Below are 25,946 nucleotides of genomic sequence, written 5' to 3' on the forward strand. Positions count from 1 at the left end.
AATAATAATAATAATAATAATAATAATAATAATAATAATAATAATTATTATTATTATTATAGTAATAATAATAATTATTATTATTATTACTATTATGGTAATAATAATAATTATAACAATAATAATAATTGCTGTGACCCTTGTTACCCATGGGCCGTAATGTTTTGCTTTCTCTCTCTCTCTCTCTCTCTCTCTCTCTTCCTCCAACAGACAGGTAGTGTCTATGGCTGAATGGGAGGAGGTAAATGTGAGAGATAGGAAGGGTACGCAAGGAGGAGGTAGTAGCAGGGAAGGAGGTAGTAGCAGGGAAGGAGGTAGTAGCAGGGAAGGAGGTAGTAGCAGGGAAGGAGGTAGTAGCAGGGAAGGAGGTAGTAGCAGGGAAGGAGGTAGTAGCAGGGAAGGAGGTAGTAGCAGGGAAGTAGGTAGTAGCAGGGAAGGAGGTAGTAGCAGGGAAGGACGTAGTAGCAGGGAAGGAGGTAGTAGCAGGGAAGGAGGTAGTAGCAGGGAAGGAGGTAAGGGTGAAGGAAGGGGGCATGAGGAAGGAGGTAATAGGAAGGACTGAGCACGGTGAAAGGCGTGAAAGAAAGCACAGGGGAAGGTAGGAGGAAAGAAAAGTGGGTCAAGACACGAAAAAGAAAGAAATCTTCCTTCACGAAGTCTGCTTCCCGTATCTTATTATAGACAATATGACTTTCGTAGGGATATATAACCCCGGCTGTTGTTGTTCCCTCAGTCAGTGTGTCTGCGGACGCCAGGGAGAGAGGATCATTATTCCCTGTCTCTCTCTCTCACTCCCTAAATCCCCCAGCTTCGAAGGGAAAATCTCACGCTAAAGGGATCAAAGGGAGAAGAGATTATCGAGTGCGTTTTACCTAACAGTGGAAGGAGGCCGGATAGAAGGTAACTTTCTGAGAATTATTTTTTTCTAGTGATTTTTTTTATGTTATCGTTTTTGCGTGTGTTCATCTGCCGTGATCTTGGAGACTATGCTCACTGTGCTCACTGAGCTCACTGTGCTCACGGAGCTCACTGTGCTCACTGAGCTCATTCTCCCGTAATTTAGAAATGAGTTTACTGGGGTCATGTTATTTGCATTCGGGAGTTAAAGTGCGTTCTTCGTCCCCCTTAATTCTGAAGATTGCACTCACTCATACACTCATTCATTCATGCACACACTCACTCACACACACTCATTTACACAATCATACACTTACTCACAAATACAATTACACACGCATTCATACAGTCACTCACTCATACACTCACACAATAACACACACACACACACACTCATAAAATCACTCATACTCACTCATACACTCACTCGCTGATCACTCACTCACTGAGTGACACTAAGAATGCGGATCTAAGTCACAAGCTTCTACGATATTTGAGTGAGATTGATGGCTGTGATTCGCCAATCGTCGCCGAGATTGATGGCGATAGAAATACCGCCTCCGGTTGACGTATTAACGACGGGAACATTCGTGTGATGTTATTGATGATTATTGATGTGCAGCTGCGCCTAAGTGATGTATGTGACCGGACAATTGATGTCTCTCTCGCCCTTGATCTTCAGATAGACAGATCTATCAAGCTATTGTTAATCTATTGATAAAAATAATTGATGTTTGACCATATTTTTTTGAAGCTGGAAAAAAGGGGAGAAATTGATGAATTAATTTATCTATGAGTATCTTTTTTTTTTTTGGAAAAAAAAAAAGTGATTTAAAAACGAAAAATTTGAGATCCCATGACCCGAAAAAATCGCAGTGTGGTCAATTTTTTTTTTGTTTTGACCTAACGTGATTTTTTTTGGATTTTGGCCACAAGTGAGTCATGGGAGGTTACAAGTGAGTGCAGTACAGTACTACGCCTTACTTAAGTAGTACTTTATTACGTTTAATTAAGAGTACAGTACTTTACGTTATGTACTACCGAAAAAACTGACCAGTTTTTGTGATTTCGTTAAACAGTAAATGTACAGTAGCTCTGTGTGCTTAAAAGTAACACTGGGTGTACAATCCGTAACGTAATACTACGGTGTACACACACTGTGGTGATGTAAGGTAATACTGTACATTATCTCTGGCGTAACATTGTGTGTGTAATCTCTGTAATGTGATACACCTGTGTACACACTTGTGATATAGTGTAACACTTGTGTACACTGTAGTGTACACTGTGTGTACATTGTAGCGTAACACTGTATGTACACGGTATTGTAACACTGTGTGTACACTGTAGTGTAATATTGTGTGTACATTGTAACATAACACTGTGTGTACACTGTAGTGTAATATTGTGTGTACACTGCAGCGTAACACTGTGTACACACTGTATTGTAACACTGTGTGTACACTAGCACAACACTGTGTGTACACTAGCGTAACACTGTGTGTATACTAGCGTAACACTGTGTGTATACTAGCGTAACACTGTGTGTACACAATAGTGTACACTGTGTGTACACAATAGTGTACACTGTGTGTACACAATAGTGTACACTGTGTGTACACAATAACGTACACTGTGTGTACACAATAACGTACACTGTGTGCACACAATAACGTACACTGTGTGCACACAATAACGTACACTGTGTGCACACAATAACGTACACTGTGCACACAATAACGTACACTGTGTGCACACAATAACGTACACTGTGTGCACACAATAACGTACACTGTGTGCACACAATAACGTACACTGTGTGCACACAATAACGTACATTGTGTACACAATAACGTACACTGTGTGTACACAATAACGTACACTGTGTGTACACAATAACGTACACTGTGTGTACACAATAACGTACACTGTGTGTACACAATAACGTACATTGTGTACACAATAACGTACACTGTGTGTACACAATAACGTACACTGTGTGTACACAATAACGTACATTGTGTACACAATAACGTACACTGTGTGCACACAATAACGTACACTGTGTGCACACAATAACGTACACTGTGCACACAATAACGTACACTGTGTGCACACAATAACGTACACTGTGTGCACACAATAACGTACACTGTGTGCACACAATAACGTACACTGTGCACACAATAACGTACACTGTGTGCACACAATAACGTACATTGTGTACACAATAACGTACACTGTGTGTACACAATAACGTACACTGTGTGTACACAATAACGTACACTGTGTGTACACAATAACGTACACTGTTTGAAAGTTCTTGAAAAAAAGTGAAATAACTACTGACCCGAATGAAGAAATTGAAAACGTTTGACAAATATAAAAGAAAACGTTTCGCTCAAGTCTTTAATTGCAACTTTGGGATGTAAAACCATGTTTTTTTTTTTTTTTAAGTTTTCCCCTCTAACTTGGTGACTTAAGTTTGGCTACGGCTGAGGAAAATGGTCTTGGGACCCTGAAGGACCTCGCAGGGGACCTAAGAGTCATTTTGAAACCTCAGTCTGACACTAAGACCACTGCTGACGCCACCAAGATCACAGCCTGACACCAGGACCACAGCTGACGCCGCCAAGACCACCAGCTGACACCGTTAAGGTTACTTGTGGTCCCACAGTTACCTTAAAATCCTATTTAATCTAAGCAAGGTTTCTTTAAGTCCCAAAATATCACCTTAATCCTAGGGAAGCGCTAAATCCCAAAGGGAATGAGAGGCAATCAGTTTTGATCCGAGTAATTGGAAGGGTAGTTCCAACCCGTCTATCCTAACCAGATCAAAATTTCCTCCTATCCTCCCTTAAATCCCAGCAAGATTTCCTCCTATCCTCCCTTAAATCCCAGCAAGATTTCCTCCTATCCTCCCTTAAATCCCAGCAAGATTTCCTTCCATCCTACCTTAAATCCCAGCAAGATTTCCTCCTATCCTCCCTTAAATCCCAGCAAGATTTCCTTCCATCCTACCTTAAATCCCAGTAAGATTTCCTCCTATCCTCCCTTAAATCCCAGCAAGATTTCCTCCTATCCTCCCTTAAATCCCAGCAAGATTTCCTCCTATCCTCCCTTAAATCCCAGCAAGATTTCCTTCCATCCTACCTTAAATCCCAGCAAGATTTCCTCCTATCCTCCCTTAAATCCCAACAAGATTTTTCCTATCCTCCCTCAAATCCTAGAAATACTTCTATTCCATACCTAATCCGGACCTGATCTTCTCCTATCCCATATCTAACATCAGTGAGGTCACTACACACTTAACATCCAGCTATGGGAAGGTCACAGTGACCTTCAGTAACGTCACCTTGAACAATCGAGAGACACTGCTGGAGATTGTCAAGAAAATGTGACCTGCTGAGGTGATCACAGGTCACCTAAGACAAGAGGGGCAGGACGTGTGACCTGTCACTCAAGGTTATCTAAAACAGGAGGGACAGAACGTGTGACATTAAGTTTCTCTCAGGTCACCCAAAACAGGAGAAGCAGCAAGTGTGACCTGCTGTCACTCCAGGTCACCTAAGACAGGATAACAGGACGTGTGATCTCCTTAGGTCACTCCAGGTCACGTGAAAGAGGAGAGACAGAACGTGTGACCTGCTAAGGTGACCCCATGTCACCTAAAACAGGAGGAGCAGCAAGTGTGACCTGCTGATGTGACCTGCTGATGTGACCCCAGGTTACCTAGGACAAGAAGAACAGGACGTGTAACCTTAGGTCACTCCAGGTCACCTAAGACAAGTGGAGCAGTAAGTGTGACCTGTTGATGTGACCCCAGGTCACCTAAGGCAGGTGGAGCAGCAAGTGTGACCTGCTGAGGTGACCCCAGGTCACCTAAGGCAGGTGGAGCAGCAAGTGTGACCTGTTGATGTGACCCCAGGTCACCTAAGGCAGGTGGAGCAGCAAGTGTGACCTGCTGAGGTGACCCCAGGTCGCCTAAGGCAGGTGGAGCAGCAAGTGTGACCTGTTGATGTGACCCCAGGTCACCTAAGGCTGGTGGAGCAGCAAGTGTGACCTGCTGAGGTGACCCCAGGTCACCTGTCTCCTGCAGTCACAAGTGTAAGTTAATTATTGACTTATTATCATTACTCTAATCACTTAAAATTATTACCTACATAATCAACTAATTATTATTACTATCATCACCTAATTTTTACTGCTATAAATCCATAATTATTAAGATAGTCACCTAATTATTACTGAACTTATTATAAATTCTATCATCACCTAATTATTTCTCCTATAATCAGCTCATTATTACAGATAGATAGATCGCGGGTTCTATCCCCGCCCGTGGTATGGTTAGATAGATAGATAGATAGAGAGAGAGAGAGAGAGAGAGAGAGAGAGAGAATCATAAAGTTTATAATTCCGTGACATCAGGAACAGGCATGTCATTTCCTGCCCTACGTAAATAATTTTCCTGTCTGTTTTCCTCTCAATTTTTCCGTCTTTTCCTAATTATTTTCCTTAACATTTTCCTATATTTTTCCTTCAAATTTTCCTCCATATTTTCCATCGTATTTTCCCAGCATTAGGACGACGTTTGGATCCAACTTGGATCATTTATAAGTCACACTAACACGAGAGAGTGAGGGGAGGTCAGGTAAGGTTTGTCAGGAAACAGAGCAAGTGTTTCCTGAAGTGTGAGGGAACCAGTATACATAGGCGAGGAGATGAGAGACGGGACCAAGAGAGGAAGAACAAGAAGTATTGGTTGCGGTAATGAGTACTAGTACTAGTAGCGGTAATGAGTAATAGTACTAGTAGCGGTAATGAGTAATAGTAATAGTAGCGGTAATGAGTAATAGTAATAGTAGCGGTAATGAGTAATAGTAATAGTAGCGGTAATGAGTAATAGTACTAGTAGCGGTAATGAGTAATAGTACTAGTAGCGGTAATGAGTAATAGTAATAGTAGCGGTAATGAGTAATAGTACTAGTAGCGGTAATGAGTAATAGTACTAGTAGCGGTAATGAGTAATAGTACTAGTAGCGGTAATGAGTAATAGTACTAGTAGCGGTAATGAGTACTAGTACTAGTAGCGGTAATGAGTAATAGTACTAGTAGCGGTAATGAGTACTAGTACTAGTAGCGGTAATGAGTAATAGTACTAGTAATAGTAATAATAGTGGTGGTATAAAGTAGGGGGAGTAGTTTTAGTGGCACAAAAAATAGAAAGAGTGAAGGATGAAGGGAAGCAATTGTAGTAGTAGTGGTAGTAGTAGCAATGGAGTGGTAGTCGTAGTAGTAGCAGTAGTAGTAGTAGAATTTGGGTCTGTCTGAGGACAAGAAAATGGATCACTGCAGGAGAGCTAGGAGACCACGAGGAGTAGGACCAAAAACACAGGAAAAGGAAGAAAAACTGAAAGACAGAACACACTTAGGCAGAAGAAAGTAAAACAAAGAAAGAATAAAGAAAAAAAAATAGGCAAGAAGAAGAAGAGGCAGAGAGAGAGAAGGAGAATGGTAATAATGTTGGCAAAATTACCATCAATATATTAGGCAAAGGGGAACACAGGGGCAACTAATGTGACATTTTAGCTACACTTGCGTTCGTTTACATGACAAAGGATCAGGTCAAGTCGCAAGTGATCTGAAGTTCGCAGCATTTGACAATGTAATGGGAAAGGACAGCATCAACAGAGACAAAGCCACGACTAAGATTCATACGAGGAAAGCTGTGTATAATTGATTCATCAACATGGCGGTGACTGTGAAGGCTAGAAGGAGTTAGGTAGACAGTTCTAGCAGAGGACCAGTCAGTGGGATGATTGTGATCTCTAACATGACGGAAAACAGCATTGTTGGTGTCGACAAGTCTAACACTTTTCCCATCAGATATTCCTTTCCATTTTCCTATATATTTCCGTACAGAGCGAAACCTGACTTGACAAAGCTCTACACAGAGGGAAACAGGACTTGATAAAGCTCTACACAGAGAGGAAACAGGGCTTGATAAAGCTCTACACAGAGGGGAAACAGAGCTTGATAAAGCTCTACACAGAGGGGAGACAGGGCTTGATAAAGCTCTACACAGAGAGGAAACAAGGCTAGATAAAGCTCTACACAGAGGGAAACAGGACTTGATAAAGCTCTACACAGAGGGGAAACGGGACTTGATAAAGCTCTACACAGAGAGGAAATAAGACTTGATAAATCTCTACACAGAGGGAAACGGGACTTGATAAAGCTCTACACAGAGGGAAACGGGACTTGATAAAGCTCTACACAGAGAGGAAACAGGGCTTGATAAAGCTCTACACAGAGAGGAAACAGGGCTTGATAAAGCTCTACACAGAGAGGAAACAGGGCTTGATAAAGCTCTACACAGAGAGGAAACAGGGCTTGATAAAGCTCTACACAGAGGGGAAACAGAGCTTGATAAAGCTCTACACAGAAGGGAAACAGGGTTTGATAAAGCTCTACACAGAGAGGAAACAGGGCTTGATAAAGCTCTACACAGAGGGAAACAGGGCTTGATAAAGCTCTACACAGAGGGGAAACAGGGCTTGATAAAGCTCTACACAGAGAGGAAACAAGGCTAGATAAAGCTCTACACAGAGGGAAACAGGACTTGATAAAGCTCTACACAGAGGGGAAACGGGACTTGATAAAGCTCTACACAGAGAGGAAATAAGACTTGATAAATCTCTACACAGAGGGAAACGGGACTTGATAAAGCTCTACACAGAGGGAAACGGGACTTGATAAAGCTCTACACAGAGAGGAAACAGGGCTTGATAAAGCTCTACACAGAGAGGAAACAGGGCTTGATAAAGCTCTACACAGAGAGGAAACAGGGCTTGATAAAGCTCTACACAGAGAGGAAACAGGGCTTGATAAAGCTCTACACAGAGGGAAACGGGACTTGATAAAGCTCTACACAGGGAAACGGGACTTGATAAAGCTCTACACAGAGAGGAAACAGGGCTTGATAAAGCTCTACACAGAGAAGAAACAGGGCTTTATAAAGCTCTACACAGAGGAGAAACAGGGCTTGATAAAGCTCTACACAGAGGAAACAGGGCTTGATAAAGCTCTACACAGAGAGGAAACAGGGCTTGATAAAGCTCTACACAGAGAGGAAACAGGGCTTGATAAAGCTCTACACAGAGGGAAACGGGACTTGATAAAGCTCTACACAGGGAAACGGGACTTGATAAAGCTCTACACAGAGAGGAAACAGGGCTTGATAAAGCTCTACACAGAGGGGAAACAGGGCTTGATAAAGCTCTACACAGAGAGGAAACAGGGCTTGATAAAGCTCTACACAGAGAGGAAACAGGGCTTGATAAAGCTCTACACAGAGAGGGAAACAGGGCTTGATAAAGCTCTACACAGAGAGGAAACAGGGCTTGATAAAGCTCTACACAGAGAGGGAAACAGGGCTTGATAAAGCTCTACACAGAGAGGAAACGGGGCTTGATAAAGCTCTACACAGAGAGGAAACAGGGCTTGATAAAGCTCTACACAGAGAGGAAACAGGGATTGATAAAGCTCTACACAGAGAGGGAAACAGGGCTTGATAAAGCTCTACACAGAGAGGAAACAGGGCTTGATAAAGCTCTACACAGAGAGGGAAACAGAGCTTGATAAAGCTCTACACAGAGCGAAAACAGGGCTTGATAAAGCTCTACACAGAGAGGAAACAGGGCTTGATAAAGCTCTACACAGAGAGAGAAACAGGGCTTGATAAAGCTCTACACAGAGAGGGAAACAGGGCTTGATAAAGCTCTACACAGAGAGGGAACAGGGCTTGATAAAGCTCTGCACAGAGAGGAAACAGGGCTTGATAAAGCTCTACACAGAGAGGGAAACAGGGCTTGATAAAGCTCTACACAGAGAGGGAAACAGGGCTTGATAAAGCTCTACACAGAGAGGAAACAGGGCTTGATAAAGCTCTACACAGAGAGGGAAACAGGGCTTGATAAAGCCCTACACAGAGAGGAAACAGGGCTTGATAAAGCTCTACACAGAGAGGAAACAGGGCTTGATAAAGCTCTACACAGAGAGGGAAACAGGGCTTGATAAAGCTCTACACAGAGAGGAAACAGGGCTTGATAAAGCCCTACACAGAGGGGAAACAGGGATTGATAAAGCTCTACACAGAGGGGAAACAGGGCTTGATAAAGCCCTAAACAGAGGAAACAGGGCTTGATAAAGCTCTACACAGAGGGGAAACAGGGCTTGATAAAGCCCTACACAGAGGGGAAAAAGGGCTTGATAAAGCTCTACACAGAGGGGAAACAGCGCTTGATAAAGCCCTACACAGAGAGGAAACAGGGCTTGATAAAGCCCTACACAGAGAGGAAACAGGGCTTGATAAAGCTCTACACAGAGAGGAAACAGGGCTTGATAAAGCCCTACACAGAGAGGAAACAGGGCTTGATAAAGCTCTACACAGAATTTTAAAATGCATACGTTTTAAAAATCTGTGGAATGCGATTAACTTGTACCGAAGCATCAATAATACAAAGTGCATATATACACACCGAGGGATGCGCATCTCTCCCTGTATATACCTAGAGTTGTATGGTAGGTATATACAGGGAGATGGGCACCACTCAGTACTTATACTTGTTGTAAGCTCTCAGTATATATACATTAGGAGATATATACACACTTCTGCATATATAAGCTGAAAAGCACAAACCTCTATGTATGTATGTAACGTATATATATATATATATATATATATATATATATATATATATATATATATATATATATATATATATATATATATATATATATATATATATATATAAATATATATATATATATATATATATATATATATATATATATATATATATATATATATAATATATATATATATATACTATTTGTGGTTGCAGGAGTCGAGTCACAGCTCCTGGCCCTGCCTTGTCGCTGGTCGCTACTACGTTCACTCTCTCCCTGCTCCAAGAGCCTTATCATACCTCTTCTTTAAGCTATGTTCGGATTCTGTGTGTGTGTGTGTATGTGTGTGTTTATCGGATCATTGTTACCATGGAGAAGTATATTCCTTCTGGTCTGCTTTTACAATATTACAATTATTACCACAACTACAACTGTTACCAGAACTACAACGATTACCACAACATCTGTTACCACAACTACAGCTATTAACTAGATTACAGATATTACCTCAACTACAACAATTACCACAACTACAACTATTACCACAGCTGCGACTGTTACCACAGTTGCATCCATTACCACAGCTACAACTATTACCACAACTACAACTATTTCATAAATAATAATAATAATAATAATAATAATAATAATAATAATAATAATAATAATAATAATAATAATAATAGTAATAATAATTGTTGTTTTTTATTATTATTAATACTAAAGTCTTACTACCACCACCACTACTACTACTAATATAATAAAAATGCAGTGACAATTATCACTATTGCTACTATCATTAATAATAATAATAATAATAATAATAATAATAATAATAATAATAATAATAATAATAGAGTCTCAACATACCTCACACTGTCCTATATCTCTACCACCTTCCTATCCTACATCCTCTATTACCTTCCTATCCTACATCCTCCACCGTCTTCCTATCATATATCCTTCACTACCTTCCTATCCTGCATCCTTCACCACCATTCAATCCTACATCCTCCACCGTCTTCCTATCCTACATCCTTCACCACCTTTCTATCCTACATCCTCCACCGTCTTCCTATCCTACATCCATCACCACCTTTCTATCCTACATCCTCCACTCTCTTTCTATCCTACATCCTCCCTTTTTCCAATCTGGTCGGCAATCTTTTCTTCTATCCTGTGTCCACTTTCAATTTCCACCTCTCACACACCTACAGTCCATCTGCTAACCTTTCCAGCAACTCTCTCTCTCAAAAAAAAAAAAATAATAATCATCCCACAAGAACTGTGCCATCAGCAAACAGCAACTGCAATAATTCCCATTTTCTATAGGATTAAATATTATTTTTTAAGGTCCAGCTATTATTATTTGTAACTCAGATGCTATTATTCCAGTATTTCTCTGTTTCTTGGTTATCTCTGTTAGATCGTTGGATAACCTAGAGTTCTAGTGGAATCGTAGAATTTTAGGCTTCATGATGCTAGTATTCTTGCCTAGAGTGAAAAATATCTAGACTTATAAGCAAAGGTTCAAGAATCTAATAACCTAAGCTAGGTTTAAGAATCATGTAACCTAAGCTAGGTTTAAGAATCTAATAACCTAAGCTAGGCTTAAGAATCATGCAACTTAAGGTAGGTTTATGAACCTAGTAGCCTAAGCTAGGTTCAAGAATCACGTAACCTAAGCTAGGTTTAAGAATCTAATAACCTAAGCTAGGCTTAAGAATCATGTAACCTAAGCTAGGTTTAAGAATCTAATAACCTAAGCTAGGCTTAAGAATCATGTAACTTAAGCTAGGTTTATGAACCTAGTAGCCTAAGCTAGGTTTAAGAATCATGTAACCTAAGCTAGGTTCAAGAATCTAATAACCTAAGCTAGGTTCAAGAATCTAGTAACCTAAGCTAGGTTCATGAATCTAGTAACCTAAGCTAGGTTCAAGAATCTAGTAACCTAAGCTAGGTTCATGAATCCAGTAACCTAAGCTAGGTTCAAGAATCTAGTAACCTAAGCTAGGTTCATGAATCCAGTAACCTAAGCTAGGTTCCAGGCTCTAGTAACCTGAGCTAGGTTTAAGAATCTAGTAACCTAAACTAGGTTCAAGAATCTAGTAACCTAAGTTAGGTTCAAGAATCTAGTAACCTAAGCTAGGTTCCAGACTCTAGTAACCTGAACTAGGTTCAAGAATCTAGTAACCTGAGGAAGATTTGGGGTAAACTAAAGATTATTCTAGCATTTGAAGGCTAGAACGGCGCAACCCACCTTGCAGTGTGCAGGTAATTTGCGTGTTTATTTGTTCGTTTATTAGGGGTGATAATTATAGAGTCGAGCGAATGTCATGGGCAGGAGTTTGATTTGTGAAGTTGGTGGTGGTGGTGGTGGTGGTGGTGGTGGTGGTGGTGGTGGTGGTGGTGGTGGTGGTGGTGGTGGTGGTGGTGATGGTAATAGTTGTGGTGGTGGTAAAGGATGATAATACCTGTGCCTTGTACCTGTGTCTTGTACCTGGTACCTTTGTCTTTTACCAGTTACAAGACAAAGGTACCAAGTACAAGACACAGGTACCAGGTACAAGTCAGGTACCAGGTACAAGGCAAAGGTACCAGGTACAAGACAAAGGTACAAGGTACAAGGCACAGGTATCAGGTACAAGACACAGCTACAAGTCACATTTACCAATTAAAAGACACAGGAACCAGGTCCAAGGCACAGGTACTAGGTACAAGGCTCAGGTGCCAGGCACAAGGCACAGGTAACAGGTACAAGGCAAAAGTACCAGGTACAAGAAACAGTTGCCAGAAACAGGTACCAGGTACAGGTCACAGGTACCAGATACAAGTAACAGGCACCAGGTACAGGTCACAGGTACCAGGGACAGGTCACAGGTACCAGGTACAAGGCACAGATACCAGGTACAAGGAACAGGTGCCAAGTATGTCACAGATACAAGGTGCAAGTCACAGGTACCACGTACAAGGCACAGGTACCAGGTACAAGTCACAGATACCAGGTGCAAGCCACAGGTACCAGGTACAAGGCACGGGTACCAGGTACAAATCACACATACCAGGTACAAGGGTAGCAGGTACAAGTCCCAGATACCAGGTACAAGGCACAGGTACCAGGTACAAGACACAGGTACTCGGTACAAGGCTCAAGTACCAGGTACAAGGCACAGGTATCAGGTACAAGGCACAGGTAGCAGGTACAAGGCACAGGTAGCAGGTACAAGTCACAGATACCAGGTACAAGGCACAGGTACCAGGTACAAGGGACAGGTACTAGGTACAAGGCACAGATACCAGGTACAAGGCACAGGTTGCAGGTACAAGGCACAGGTAGCAGGTACAAGTCACAGGTACCAGGTGCGAGGTACAGTTAGCAGGTACAAGTCACAGGTAATAGGTACAAGGCACAAGTGCCAGGTACAAGGCACAGATACCAGGTTCAAGGCACAGGTACCAGGTACAAGCCACAGGTACCAGCTGCAAGGCACAGGACCAGGTACAAGACACAGGTATCAGGTACAAGTCACAGGCACCAGGTACAAGGCACAAGTACCAGGTACAAGGCACAGATACCAGGTACAAGGCACAGGTACCAGGTACAAGGCACAGGTACCAGCTGCAAGGCACAGGACCAGGTACAAGACACAGGTATCAGGTACAAGGCACAGGTACCAGGTACAAGTAACAGATACCAGGTACAAGTCACAGATACCAGGTACAAGTCACAGATACCAGATATAAGTCATAGGTACCAGGTACAAGTCACAGGCACCAGGTACAAGGCACAGGTACCAGGTACAAGTAACGGGACTAGGTACAAATCACAGGTACCAGGTACAAGTCACAGGTACCAGGTACAAGTTACAGATACCAGGTACAAGTCACAGGTACCAGGTATAAGTCACAGGTACTAGGTACAAGGTACAGATACCAGGTACAAGGCACAGGTACCAGATACAAGGCACAGGTATAAGGTACAAGGCACAGGTACCAAGTACAAGGTACAGATACCAGGTACAAGGCACAGGTACCAGATACAAGACACAGGTACCAGATACAAGGCACAGGTACCAGGTACAAGTCACAGGTACCAGGTACAAGGTACAGGTACCAGATATAAGGCACAGGTACCAGATACAATGCACAGGTACCAGGTAGAAGTCACAGGTACCAGGTACAAGTCACAGGTACCAGGTACTAGGTACAGATACCAGGTACAAGGCACAGGTACCAGATAAAAGGCACATGTACTAGCTACAAGTCACAGTACCAGGTACAAGGCACAGGTTCCAGATACAAGGCACAGGTACAAGGTACAAGGCACAGGTACCAGGTACAAGGTACAGATACCAGGTACAAGGCACAGGTACCAGATACAAGGCACAGGTATAAGGTACAAGTCACAGGTACCTGGTACAAGGTACAGGTACCAGGTACAAGGCACAGGTACAAGGTACAAGGCACAGATACTAGGTACAAGGCACAGATACCAGGTACAAGGTACAGATACCAGGTACAAGGCACAGGTACCAGGTACAAGGCACAGGTACAAGGTACAGGTACCAGGTACAAGGCACAGGTACCAGATACAAGGCACAGGTACCAGGTACAAGGCACACGTACCAGGTACAAGGCACAGGTACCAAGTACAAGGCACAGATACAAGGCACAGGTATAAGGTACAAGGTACAGGTACAAGGTACCAGGTACAAGGCACAGGTACCAGATACAAGGCACAGGTACCAGATACAAGGCACAGGTACCAGATACAAGGCACAGGTACAAGGTACAAGGCACAGGTACAAGGTACGAGGCACAGATACCAGGTACAAGGCACAGGTACCAGGTACAAGGCACAGGTACAAGGTACAAGGCACAGGTACAAGGTACAAGTGACAGGTACCAGGTACAAGGCACAGGTACAATGTACAGGTACCAGGTACAAGGCACAGGTACCAGGTACAAGGCACAGGTACAAGGTACAAGGCACAGGTACCAGGTACATGGCACAGGTACAAGGTACAAGGCACAGGTACCAGATACAAGGCACAGGTACCAGATACAAGGCACAGGTACCAGATACAAGGCACAGGTACCAGATTCAAGGCACAGGTACAAGGTACAAGGCACAGGTACAAGGAACAAGGTACAGGTACCAGGTACAAGGCACAGGTACCAGGTACAAGGTACAGGTACCAGGTACAAGGCACAGGTACCAGGTACAAGGCACAGGTACCAGGTACAAGGCACAGGTACCAGGTATAAGGTACAGGTACAAGGTACAAGGCACAGGTACCAGGTACAAGGCACAATTACAAGGTACAAAGCACAGGCACAAGGTACAAGGCACAGGCACTAGGTAAAAGGCACAGGCACCAGATACAAGGAACAGGTGCCAGATACAAGGCACAGGTACCAGATACAAGGCACAGGTACCAGGTACAAGGCACAGGTACCAGATACAAGGCACAGGTGCCAGATACAAGGCACAGGTACCAGGTACAAGGCACAGGTACCAGGTACGAGGCACAGGTACCAGGTACAAGGCACAGGTACCAGATACAAGGCACAGGTACCAGGTACAAGGCACAGGTACCAGGTACAAGGCACAGGTACCAGGTACAAGGCACAGGTACAAGGTACAAGGCACAGATACCAGGTACAAGACACGGGTACCAGGTACAAGGTACAGGTACAAGGTACAAGGCACAGGTACAAAGTACAAGGGACAGGTACCAGGTACAAGGCACAGGTACAATGTACAGGTACCAGGTACAAGGCACAGGTACCAGGTACAAGGCACAGGTACAAGGTACAAGGCACAGGTACAAGGTACAAGGCACAGGTACCAGATACAAGGCACAGGTACCAGATACAAGGCACAGGTACCAGATACAAGGCACAGGTACAAGGTACAAGGCACAGGTACAAGGTACAAGGTACAGGTACCAGGTACAAGGCACAGGTACCAGGTACAAGGTACAGGTACCAGGTACAAGGCACAGGTACCAGGTACAAGGCACAGGTACCAGGTACAAGGCACAGGTACCAGGTACAAGGCACAATTACAAGGTACAAAGCACAGGCACAAGGTACAAGGCACAGGTACCAGGTACAAGGCATAGGTACCAGGTACAAGGCACAGGTACCAGGTACAAGGCACAGGTACCAGGTACAAGGCACAATTACAAGGTACAAAGCACAGGCACAAGGTACAAGGCACAGGTACCAGGTACAAGGCACAGGTACCAGGTACAAGGCACAGGTACCAGGTACAAGGCACAATTACAAGGTACAAGGCACAGGTACCAGGTACAAGGCACAGGTACCAGGTACAAGGCACAGGTACCAGGTACAAGGCACAGGTACCAGGTACAAGACACGGGTACCAGGTACAAGCTTGGCACAGGTACAAAGTACAAGGTACAGATACCAGGTACAAGGCACAGGTACCAGGTACCAGGTACAGGTACCAGGTACAAGGCACAGGTACAAGGTACAAGGCACAGGTACCAGGTACAAGACACGGGTACCAGGTACAAGGCACAGGTACAAGGTACAAGGCATAGATTCCAGGTACAAGGCACAGGTACAAGGTACAAGGCATAGATTCCAGGTACAAGGCACAGGTACCAGGTACAAGGCACAGGTACCAGGTACAAGGCACAGGTACCAGGTCTTCTCTCATAAGCAGCAGAAAACCAAGAAAATTATTTTAAGAAATGAGTTGAGAATTTATGGGGAAACTCTTAGAATTTAAGCATTGTAGAACATTGTTGTGAAAATTCCAGAGGAGGAGAAACCCAGAACCTTTGTCTTTTTAGTGATAATTGTCTCTGGTGGTGGTGGTGATGTTGGTGGCGGTGGTAGTGGTGGTGGTGGTAGTGGCGAGTGGTGGTGGTGGTGGGTGTGGTCGTGGTAGTGGTGGTAGTGGTGTTAGTAGTGGTAGTGGTGGTAGTGGTGGCGTTAGTAGTGGTAGTGCTGTTTTTGTTGCTAATCTCACCACTACTGCACTAATCTCACCGAATAAAACACAAGTGCAACACTGGGGTAGATTTACTGTGTATAATAGGTTCGCCTGCACGGCCAGGCTTCTTCAGTCGAAGACAGAGTCTATATTTAAACCCAAGACAAATGGAAGGATTAGAGAGGTAAGTTAGAAGCACTTAAACTTACCTCTGCATTCGACTGAAGACGCCTGCTATCCCCACCCATCACTAACGATTTTGGGTGAAAATTCGTGGGTGTACGTTGGTGTACCTACACTTGACAAATAGTTAACTTGGACCGAGACGTCGTCTCAAGTTTCGTGCTCGCGTGTGCGGGTAATTAGTGTATAGTTCCGGTCAAGAGCCAAGACAGTTTCGTCTCTCTGCTTTCCTGATGTCTACTTAGGCGCAGGGGAAGTTCTCGGATGGTTCTCTGAGTCGCCTTGGAAAGCACAGGCTGGTGTTCACGTCACTTCTCTGTCAGGCGCCTCTGTGTTTGCTGATCGTCGTGAGGTCCCAAGACGTCTCACCACCGTAATATTTGTCACATCCTCCCCAGGGTGTCACATACCCGCCGGCTGTCGTGTCTGTCGAAAATATCTTATAGAGTTCTTTATCGCGTTGCAGGCTATGGTTGGCGACTCTAGTGTTGCCTTTGGTTAAGGATTTGGAGAGGTTATTTACTCGTTGATAAGTAAGACACAAGTGCAACAGTTAGGTACCTTTATTCCGAAACGCTTCGCTTACATAGTAGGCTTCTCCAGTCGAATACAGAGGCAGCAGAAACTTTAGAATTATAAAGATAATGTAGCTTTGAGGTCAGTCCCTCAGCCTGGAGAAGAGTTCTCTTCCATAGTCTGGAACAATGTGAAGCTGAAGCGAGGAAATCTTGACAGAAGAATCGGGGACCACTAGTACAAGTACGTATGAGGGTAATAATCATTGCTCGTGTTGTTGACATCTGTTAGAGGTGGAGAGTTGAAATCTTCCATGGAGTCAAGTAATATCTTCTCTGCTCTTCTTTTGTAGTTAGATGAAGTGTTGTGGACAATAGCGTTTCAGGAATGTCTCAATAATGTAGTCACTTTCTATTCTGGGAATGTGGGTGATGGAATATATCCTGCGAGGCTTTAGAAAGACACGAATGACAGTCCCACGAAATTTCAAAATAGTCACGCTAACCTCACCTCAGCCACACTAACCTCACCTCAGCCACACTAACCTCACCTCAGCCACACTAACATCCCCTCAGCCACACTAACACCTCAGCCACACTAAAATCACCTCAGCCACACTAACCTCATCTCAGCCACGCTAACCTCACCTTAGCCACACTAACATCACCTCAGCCACACTAACATCACCCCAGCCACACTAACCTCACCTCAGCCACACTAACCTCACCTCAGCCACACTAACCTCACCTCAGCTACACTAGCATCACCTCAGTCACACTAACATCACCTCAGCCACACTAACACCTCAGCCACACTAAAATCACCTCAGCCACACTAACCTCATCTCAGCCAAGCTAACCTCACCTCAGCTACACTAACCTCATCTCACCCACACTAACCTCACCTCAGCTACACTAATCTCACAACAAACTCACTAATCTCGCTACAGACACTAATTTCAACACAGACACACTAATCTCAGGGAGCAAGCGACTCTGCCTCTTCGGCGAAAGTGATATACCGACCAGAGTGTTCCCAACGCTCACATTACGGGTAATTGAACAAGGGAATGAGAGAGCTCATTTGAAATGAGAGAGAACTCATTCTGGAATGAGAGAGAGCTGATTCCGGAATGAGAGAGCTCATTCTGGAATGAGAAAGAGCTCATTCTGGAATGAGAGAGCTCATTCTGGAATTAAAGAGAGCTCATTCTGGAATGAGAGAGAACTCATTCTGAAATGAGAGCTCGTTCTGGAATGAGAGAGACCTCATTCTGGAATGAGAGAGAGCTCGTTCTGGAATGAGAAAGCTCATTCTCCTCAGAAGAGAATTAAAGAGATATTCCGGTAATATTTCTGGCGTATTTTCGTGTTCCGTCATTATTTGTAGAGAAGCGCTAAACAAGTAGGGGGTCAAACAGTTCCCGGAAAATGAGAGGTAGACAAATTTGATCCTAGGAAGAATTGCAAACCACCAAGACATCCCCCATTATGAAATGGCGCATGTATGGAGGGTGAATGAGAGAGAGAAACTTACCTCTCACCTAAGTAGCGTTCTCTCTGTCTGTCTGTCTCTCTCTGTCTGTCTGTCTCTCTGTCTGTCTGTCTGTCTGTCTGTCTGTCTGTCTGTCTGTCTGTCTGTCTGTCTGTCTGTCTCTCTCTCTCTCTCTCTCTCTCTCTCTCTCTCTCTCTCTCTCTCTCTCTCTCTCTCTCTCTCTCTCTCTCTCTCTCTCTCTCTCTCTCTCAGCTGCACGCAAGATGGGGCAGGAGGCTCCGCCGCGATATTGGAACTTCGCTGACTGAATATGAGATTCAATTGCTTCGTGAATTTATGCTAGTACGCAACCAGTATTGTTTTGAGTGTATATAAACTACAGTTTGCCGGGAGCATGAAATATCTGCTTATTTTTCCTAAAACACAATAGGCACTGAATTTAAATAGATGCTTTAGCCGGCAATATTTGGAGATGAATAGATCAGATTTCCAAAACAGTGTTGGCATGATATAGTTGAGTTATACCTGAGAACTTAAGTTCTTTCTATGACTTATTTTTTTGGGGAGTCGAGTGACTTAGTGGACATAGTGTAAACCAGAATATACTTTATGGCCTGAAGAAATGCTTCTAGCAGGAATGGAGCGAGACTCTGTAAAGCCTACAGGAAGGCATCAAGAAATCCTTCCAGCAGGACTGGAGCGAGACTCTGTAAAGCCTGCAAGGAGGAGTCAAGAAATCCTAGCAGGACTGGACCGGGACTCCGGAAGCCCGCAAGAAACCCTTGACGCATAACTCTACTGTGTCACTCAGTGACTGGTTGACAAGTTTGCATCAATGGGAAGTATTATTGACTTGAGCCATTGATAAAATGGCTCAAGTCAATAAACATCTTATAAAGCATCAATATTTATGACCTCTCGGCTTAAAGTAACAACAGATTATAAGTCGGTTAATGGGGCCGAAAGCCTATCAAGTACACGAAGGCCATTAAGACTGCATGTCACCTACTCACCACAAGTCAGGAATACTTTAATACATTAAACAGTGACTAAAGCAAACTTTCAGTGTATATACACTGAAAAACATACAACTCACGGTGTATATATCCACCAAAATAATACATATATTTTGCCAGTAGTCGAACAATTTACATTTTCCTTATTTTTATTACAATGTTACACTTGAAAACGCTTACAAATTTATAATTTTTACCTCCCCAAAAAGTGCTCATAATGATTTACAACTATGTAATTACTCGCAGAGATATTTAATTAATCTTCTGGCAAAGCGTAACTGTGTCTATTTATAAAGTCAAGTATCTGCTATTAAATTGTCGCTACACACTCACATGTAGTCCTTTACTACTACTACTACTACTAGTACTATTACTACTATTACTACTACTACTACTACTCCTACTATTACTACTACTACTACTACTACTAATACTACTAATACTACTACTACTACTACTACTACTACTACTATTACTACTAACTACTCCATTCTCCACCACCATCCACTACCACCACTATACCACCTACCACTACCACTACCACCATTACCACTACCACCACCATTACTCCACCACTCACCACCACCACCTTACTCACACTACCACCACACCACCTACCACTACCCCACACACCACCACCCCAATCCCACACTACCTCCACCACCATACCACCACCACCACCACCACCACTACTCCACCATACCATACCACCACCCCACCAATCCCACCACCACCATCCACCACCACCACCACTACACCATACCACCTACCACCATACCATTCCCACCACCTACCACACTACCACCTACCACCACCACCACCACCACCACCACCACCACCACACTACCATTACCTACCACACCACCATTACCACCACCACCTACTCCACCACTACCACCACCAACCAATTACCTACCATCCCACCATCCACCTATCACACCACCACCACTACCACTACCATTCACCACCACTACCACCACCACCTTACACTACTACTACTACTACTACTATTACTACTATTACTACTATTACTACTACTTCTACTACTACTACTACTACTACTACTAATAATAATAATAATAATAGTGATATTAATAACAGTAATATAATAATACTAATGGGGAAAAGTGTGTTTATCGTGGGGTTTAATTATATATATAAAAGTGTGTATATTTTATGTACATTTATGTTAATATATACACTGAGAACATAACATTAGCATATATGTAAGTTATATATATATTTCAACAAACCGGCGGTATCCCACCGAAGCAGGGTGACCAAAAAAGAAAAATGAAAGTTTTTCTTTATAAATTTAGTAATTTATACAGAAGAAGGGGATTACTAGCACCTTGCTGTTACCAGCATCTTGCTCCCGGTATTTTTAATCTCCTCTTACAACACGCATGGCTTACGGAGGAAGAATTCTTTTCCACTTCCCCATGGAGATAAGAGGAAATAAACAAGAATAAGAACTAGTAAGAAAATGGAATATATGCTTGTACATGCATGTGTAGTGTGATTTAAGTGTACAATCATATCTATACATTTTAGTATACATACTTTAATATATATTTTAGTATATATACTTTAATATATACTTAGGTATTAAACTATTTCTGACTTATGGTGAACAGGTGATTTGCAGCCTTAATGACTATCGTGTAGTAAATAGGCTTCACACTTAGTAAACCAACTATTGACAGATGTCATTTTTTAACTAAGAGAAGTATATACACTGAGAGGAGTGTATATACCAATATAGGGTATATTTTAGTTCCTGTTTAAGGGTGTAAAATGCTCTTGTTGACAAGTGAACTGCGGTCCTGAAGGCCCTGGTAATTTACTGAGCCTAAATGATCGAAAATTACGCCTATGGTATGGGTATTTTCAAAGTATTTTATGAATGTATAAAGTTTTGAGAATAAATTTTTCAACTTTGAGTGTGGAAATAGGAAATTTTTACCCTAAACATTATAAAAAAATATTGTAGCTTATTGCTATGCCTATATACATCGAGAGATTTTTATGGTTGTGTATATAAACTAAATATGAGTTAGCTATGGGTTAGTATTATAGGCTATTTGAGTGATAGAAAATATGTGTATTAACGCCCTAGTGATTTAGCTAATGATAGGCTTTTTCTAATCAAATTAGTTAACGGGAGATAGGCCTACAGGAAGCCGTTGATTGATAGGCCTTAAATACTTAGATTTTTTTTTTCTGAATTTTGTTGCCTACTTCTTCTGTCTGTCTGTCTGTCTTTCTCTCTCTCACACACATGCATGACCAGAAGCTTTGAATCGACCCCTGCAACCACAATTAGGAGAGTACACACACACACACACACACACACACACACACACACACACACACACACACACACACACACACACACACACACACACACACACACACACACACACACACTGCCTGGGACAACTTAACATTTAAATGGCTTGTTTAAATTTCTTGCAACATAATCTCCACAGACTTCCTCATACATCTCTCTCTTTCTTTCTCTCTCTCTCTCTCTCTCTCTCTCTCTCTCTCTCTCTCTCTCTCTCTCTCTCTCTCTCTCTCTCTCTCTCTCTCTCTCTCTCTCCCTTTCTCATCTTTCTCCTCACGATTATAAACTCTGTCAGCCCTCATTTCTATGCCTCTGAGTATTTCGTACGCCCTGATCATGTATCCTCACTGCCTCCGTCCACCCAGGGTATTGAGAGCCAAGTGGTAATGATTCTTTTTTCACATCATTCATTTCTCAGCTCACGTTTAACCCGGGAGTCGAACCTCGGTACACTTAATGTGCCGTACTGGGTGAAGGCTCCACACTGGTGCGTCTTACTCAACGAGTGCCTTCACTTATGTGATGTAAAATACTTTAAAGGATTTCCACTTAAGGTTGTTAAAGGCAGTTTTAAAATTTCCTTGTTGGAATGTCTGTGTAATTTTTTTCTTTGTGTGTATTTAAAGAGATATGTTGAAGGTAATGTTTACTCCCAGATCCTCTTATGTACTGGTTTTGCACCAACAGTACTGTTGCTCAAACGGCACTGTTGCAATGTTTTAGACGTTGCAACGGTCCCGTTGCAACGGTCCCGTTGCAACGTAGCGTCACTAAGTCATTTAAAACACTGAATACCCTCCACCTTTAGTGGGAGGGAGGGTCAAGCCTCCACCTTTAGTGGGAGGGAGGATCAAGCCTCCACCTTTAGTGGGATGGAGGATCAAGCCTCCACCTTTAGTGGGAGGGAGGGTCAAGCCTCCACCTTCAGTGGGAGAGAGGATCAAGCCTCCACCTTCAGTGGGAGGGAGGATCAAGCCTCCACCTTTAGTGGGAGGGAGGATCAAGCCTCCAGCTTTAGTGGGAGGGAGGATCAAGCCTCCACCTTTAGTGGGAGGGAGGATCAAGCCTCCACCTTTAGTGGGAGGGAGGATCAAGCCTCCACCTTTAGTGGGAGGGAGGATCAAGCCTCCACCTTTAGTGGGAGGGAGGGTCAAGCCTCCACCTTTAGTGGGAGGGAGGATCAACTCTCCATCTTTCCTTCGCGCCATATCTATTTAACAGTAATAATAATTCCCTCCCTCCTCCGCCCCATCATTCCTTTCCCCCACCTCCACCCCGTCTCCCTCCCTCCCTTCCATCCCTCCTTCAATCCAGGCCCCCTCTCCATCATTGCCTTACCCCATACCTCCATCCTCTTCCCACCCCCCCTTCTCTATCCCTCCCCTCCCTCTCCAAGTCTCCTCTTCCTTACTTCAGACTTATTCCCCCTTCTGTTCCACCCTCCTCTCTTTCTCTCTTCCCCTTCTCCTCCACCTCCTCCTCACTTTCCCCCCGTCCCCTTCTCCCTCCCCCTTCTCCCTTACCCTCCTCTCTCCCTTCTCCTCCATCATGCATATTTAAGTAATGAAACAATTTATAATGCAGTCAGGGGTTTACCCCTTGCACTGGCAACACTGTTTCCTGTTTGTGAATTGTTCCATCCAGGGTATTGTGAGTTAGTTGTGAATTGTTCCATCCAGGGTATTGTGAGTTAGTTGTGAATTGTTCCATCCAGGGTATTGTGAGTTAGTTGTGAATTGTTCCATCCAGGGTATTGTGAGTTAGTTGTGAATTGTTCCATCCAGGGTATTGTGGGTTAGTTGTGAATTGTTCCATCCAGGGTATTGTGAGTTAGTTGTGAATTGTTCCATCCATGGTATTGTGAGTTAGTTGTGAATTGTTCCATCCAGGGTATTGTGAGTTAGTTGTGAATTGTTCCATCCATGGTATTGTGAGTTAGTTGTGAATTGTTCCATCCAGGGTATTGTGAGTTAGTTGTGAATTGTTCCATCCAGGGTATTGTGGGTTAGTTGTGAATTGTTCCATCCATGGTATTGTGAGTTAGTTGTGAATTGTTCCATCCAGGGTATTGTGAGTTAGTTGTGAATTGTTCCATCCAGGGTATTGTGAGTTAGTTGTGAATTGTTCCATCCAGGGTATTGTGAGTTAGTTGTGAATTGTTCCATCCAGGGTATTGTGAGTTAGTTGTGAATTGTTCCATCCAGGGTATTGTGGGTTAGTTGTGAATTGTTCCATCCAGGGTATTGTGAGTTAGTTGTGAATTGTTCCATCCAGGGTATTGTGGGGTTTAATTCTCAGTAATATATAATATGCTTACATACAATAGTAGATTTCTTTTGTCTATCAAAAGATGAGTTTCAACATTCCATTCCATGATTTTCAATAACTCCAAAACATTTCTAAAAAAAAAAAAAAACTAATTGTTGATTTTGTCTTCTCATTTTAATTTTTTTTATGTTATGAGATTTTGTTTATGTGTTTGTAAATACAAGCACATGAAGTCAGTTCATTTTTGTGTGTGTCTGTGTTTATCCCATTGTGTGTGCCTGTCTCTCTGTCGCTCTCCATGATCACTGTGGCAGGCCTACTGGCCTATGTTAGGCAGGTCTTTTCTACTGATTCTTAAATTTCGCTTCTGAAGATCGTCTCTCCCTCACAGGATGTCCTCCACATGCTCTAATTCCCTAGCCATCTATCCTATCACCGGAGATCCCTCTCTCCATCAGTCAGTGGATGGAAGAGATACATCCTGAAGCATTCAAGAGGCACATCCAGAAGTCTTCTGTCCTATCACTGGAGATCCCTTCCATCAATCAACAGAGGAAGAGACACATCCTGAATCCTGTCTGTCCTATCACCAGAGATCCATCTCCCCATCAACCAATAGAAGGAAGAGACACATCCTGAATCTATCTTATCACCAGAGATCCATCTCCCCATCAACCAATAGAAGGAAGAGGCACATCCTGAATCTATCTTATCACCAGATATCCATCTCCCCATCAACCAATAGAAGGAAGAGGCACATCCTGAATCTATCTTATCACCAGAGATCCATCTCCCCATCAATCAATAGGAGACAGAGAGACACATCCTGAAGAACACTCACTACGGAAAACCTCACCATCTTTCAAAGGCAGTTCAGGTTTATTTTCAAAGCGCCAGATTTAGATCGTCTTTAAAGATTCATAAATGTGTCGTGGATACTGAACAGGGAGGAGAGGGGAGGAAGGGGAGACGGAGGGGAAAGGAGGGGAGGAAGGGGAAGGGAGGGGAGGAAGGGGAGACGGAGGGGAAGGGAGGGGAGGTTGAAGAGGGGTGAGAGAAGGGAGTAAAGTGGCTAGGAGGGGAGGGAAGGGAGGAGATAGGAGTACTGGAATAGGACTGGGGAGGAAAGGAAGTGGGGAGCGGTGAAGAAAGGGAGGGAAAAGAAGGGAGAAAAAGAGAGGATGAGGGAAAGAGAATGGAGGTAGAAATCACGAGAGAGGAAGAAAAAATGCATCAGTTTAGTTTTTCTAAATCCCAAAAGTGAATTTTTCATCAGTCTACTAATTTCTCTCTCTCTCTCTCTCTCTCTCTCACACACACACACACACACACACACACACACACACACACACACACACACACACACACACACACACACATATATATATATATATATATATATATATATATATATATATATATATATATATATATATATATATATATATATATATATAAATAAATATAAATTCTCAAACAGCTTCAGGGAGAACCTTGAGTTTTCCCTGAAGCAAGTTTATTCTTTTCTCTGAGGATGAGGGTCCCTAGGACAGTTCTA

General features: G+C 43.1%; 1 protein-coding gene across 6 annotated transcripts in view; it reads left to right on the forward strand.

The window, feature by feature from the left end:
• The first annotated feature begins 717 nt into the window (after positions 1-717).
• The window catches only part of LOC138853859 (RNA-binding protein 25-like), a 101,764-nt gene continuing 76,535 nt past the window's right edge, over positions 718-25,946 (forward strand). The window contains exons 1-2 of one of the 6 annotated variants that reach the window (XM_070093236.1): positions 722-900; positions 4,190-5,004. The gene's annotated coding sequence lies outside the window, so the exon portion shown is untranslated. Of the gene's footprint in view, positions 901-4,189; positions 5,005-25,946 lie in introns of all 6 variants that reach the window. The other 5 variants (XM_070093235.1, XM_070093234.1, XM_070093238.1 and 2 more) reach the window with 5 other exon arrangements.

This window comes from Cherax quadricarinatus, chromosome 42 (genome assembly GCF_038502225.1).
Source record: "Cherax quadricarinatus isolate ZL_2023a chromosome 42, ASM3850222v1, whole genome shotgun sequence".
NCBI lineage: Eukaryota > Metazoa > Arthropoda > Malacostraca > Decapoda > Parastacidae > Cherax > Cherax quadricarinatus.